Raw genomic sequence first — 3,008 nt, 5'->3', positions numbered from 1 at the left:
CTTCCACCTGCTTAGCCGCGCTGCTTGCCTCTCCACCTCCCGCGCCTGCCCTCTCGCGCCTCCCACGTGACCTGAGCACCGGAGGCCTCCCATTGGCTGAAGAGTGAACGGGGGGCGGGGCCCTGCGGGAGGCTATGTCTCATTGGCTCAGGCTCCAGCAGCTGCTCCTTGGTTGGAGCAGTGCGCTTTGGCGGGAAGGTCTCATCCCATTGGTCGAAGCCAGACAGGCTCTTACTTGGCTGCTCACTGCCTATTGGCTGAGTTATGGAGTTCTCTGATCAGCCCGTGCTCCACTGGCTAAAAACAGAAGGGTTTCGCCTAAAGACCTACTCTTACTGGCTAAGCGTGCGCTTGGCTGGGGCTACCTTCTCATTGGCTAAGGCCAGAAGCACTTCTGCCGCGGGTGTCTCTCATTGGCCAGGGCCTGGCGCCTCTGGCTAGTGGCTTCCTTGCTTGGCAGTAGCCTGAGGCTACTCTAGTGGCCAGTCTCCACCGCACCTGGTTGACCCAAAGCCTGGGGAGGAGGGCTGGTCTCTGCTCCTCGGGGGGCTCAGTGTCCCTAGGCTTGGCACCCCTGGCTCTGTCCGTCCTGCCCCTTCCCCTCCTGCGCCCCCAGCCTCCCAGCCCTGGCCCCTCAGCTATCGAGCTGGTATTGATGGCCCCCTCCCCAGTACCCCACATGCTGGGGGAACCCCAGGGGCGACTCCAGTGACCTGCGGAGAAGTATTTATAGGCCCCCGGCAGGGCTGCTCCCACCCCACCCGGGTGCCCCAGGATGGGCTCCTCCTGGAGGGGCTTGGCCAAAGCTTTCTTAATAAAGTGCCTTTTTTTTTTTTCTTGTGATCTGATTATTACCGGGCTGTGGGTCTTAAGCAAAGATGTTCCCCCGGAGAAACCACAGGAGGTGGCCTCTTTCAGCGTGCACTCACACTCCCAGGACCCCTCCACCTAAGTGGAGCCTCCGGGCCGAGGTGTGGGTCCCCTGGAGACCCCTGCTCTGCTGTGTGGGTCTCAAGCAAAGATGTTCCCCCGGGAGAAACCACAGGTGGCCTCTTTCAGCGTGCACTCACACTCCCAGGACCCCTCCACCTAAGTGGAGTCTCCGGGCCCAGGTGTGGGTCCCCTGGAGACCCCTGCTCTGCTGACGGAAAGCAGGCCCTGTCTGCCCATCATTTATGGAGATCACGGCCCCCACCCTGGCCTGCCCCAGCCTGGACCTCCTCAGGAGGAGGGAGGGATATAGTATCAGTTGGGGTCTCTTGCCTGGAAGGGTTGAGCAGTGGGACTTGAGCTCTTTGGGGCATCTGGGTGGGCCAGAGGCAGGGGCCAGGGGCCAGGCGCTGCCAACAGCTGGGCCTCATCTGGCGCTAACAACACAGCCTGCCACGGCACAGAGGCCTGTTGTCTGCTTCAATGGGCTCCTTGTCCTCAGCCGGAAACTCCTCGTGGCCTGCCCCGGTGCTGTGGAGGGGAGTGGGAACAGAGCCCGCCTGGGCCAGAGCCCCTGCCCCCAAGCCAGCCCCCTGCTGCTGGGTCTCTGCTAACTGCCCTCTGGCCTGGCCTTCTGGCTGTGACCTTTTCCCCTCCTTTAAGTTTATTTATTTACTTAATGAGAGAGAGAGAGACTCCTGACAGGGTCTCCCCAGTCCTGATCCTCCCCTGCCTCCTAGCCAGCCGGGACCACAGATGCAGGCGGGCACCATGCGTGCAGGCCGACCCAGGATCCGAACCTCGGTCTTCCATGTGGCTCTTGGAAAACCCAGTGGTGCCACTGAGACTAGGCCTCTGTGGCCCTTTATCCCCCTCAGTGGCTTTACCACTCCTGGCCACACTCTCTTAAATGGTCTTCCTTTTTCTTTCTTAAGAGAAATTTTTGCCGTAGGGCACGACCACTCGCCAGAGAGACAGAGACAGAACGAAGTAAGAAATCACACCCCGTGGGATGAGCAAACGCAGTCCCTTCTCCATTCTCCTCTTGGAATTTTGGGCATATAAACACACACACCCAGCATGAGTTTCAAGCTTTTGGATCTGGGACTTGAACCACTCACTGTAGAGTCCAGTACCTTAACCATTACGCCACCTGCCGGCTCCAAATGGCCTTTCTAAGCAGCGAACCCTGACCTTTCTGTGGCTTCTCCTAGCCTCCGTGCCCACACCCCTACAGGGCCATCAGTTCTGGGCTTTTCTCATCACCCTGCCTCTGTCTTGCAGGACTCCACCTCTGCCCATCTCCTCCCAGGTTTTTTTTTTTTTTTTTTAAGAGAGTTTTTCGCTATAGGGCGCACGTGTTCACCAGAGAGACACAGAGAGATAGAGACAGAAAGCGAGAAATCACCCCTGAGTGGATGGCCACACCACAATCCCTTCTCCTCCATTTTCCTCTCGGGATCTTGGGCACGCACGTGCATGTGCCCAGCTTGAGTTTTTTATTTATTTTTTTATTTTATTTATTCATTTATTTTTTGGAGAGGTTTTTACTATAGGGCGCGTGTGCTCGCCAGAGAGAGACAGAGAGACAGAGAGACAGAAAGTGAAAAATCACCCCCCAGGGGGGATGGCCATGCCGCAGTCCCTTTACACACACGCGCCCGGCGTGAGATTAAGCCACCAGGTCCAGGACTCAAACCATGGTCGACTATGTGGGAGTCCAGCGACATAGTCATTACGCTAACTGCTGGTCCTGCCTGGCTTGAGTTTTAAGCCACCAGTCCGGGATTTGAGCCTCAGTCTGCTCTGAGGGAGTCCAGCGGTGTAACCATTATGCCATCTGCTGGTCTATGTCCTCCAGCTGTGATGGGCAACTCAGTTCCATCCTGCCAAGACCCTCCCGCAGTCTCCCTGCCCCCACCCTGCAGCCCGCAGCATGGTGCCCTGATCTGACTTCCACTGGCAGCTCCGGGACCGCACCCTGGCTGGATGCCGCATTGGGGCCAACTGGTCACCCACATGGGCTCGGGAGCCGAGTAGAGGGGGGCTCCTGGCCTGGCCGGGCATCCAGCACCGCC

The 3,008-nt window shown here is 58.4% G+C and overlaps 1 protein-coding gene across 1 annotated transcript in view; it reads left to right on the top strand.

The window, feature by feature from the left end:
- The window catches only part of SCARF2 (scavenger receptor class F member 2), a 20,502-nt gene that overhangs the window by 15,472 nt on the left and 2,022 nt on the right, over positions 1-3,008 (top strand). The gene's annotated exons all lie outside the window — the stretch shown is intronic.

The sequence above is a fragment of the Tupaia chinensis genome, unplaced genomic scaffold (assembly GCF_000334495.1).
Source record: "Tupaia chinensis unplaced genomic scaffold, TupChi_1.0 Scaffold000287_1, whole genome shotgun sequence".
In the NCBI taxonomy this organism is placed as follows: Eukaryota; Metazoa; Chordata; class Mammalia; order Scandentia; family Tupaiidae; genus Tupaia; species Tupaia belangeri.
Note: the sequence above shows the minus strand (reverse complement) of the source record. Positions and strands in the feature narration are given on the sequence as shown.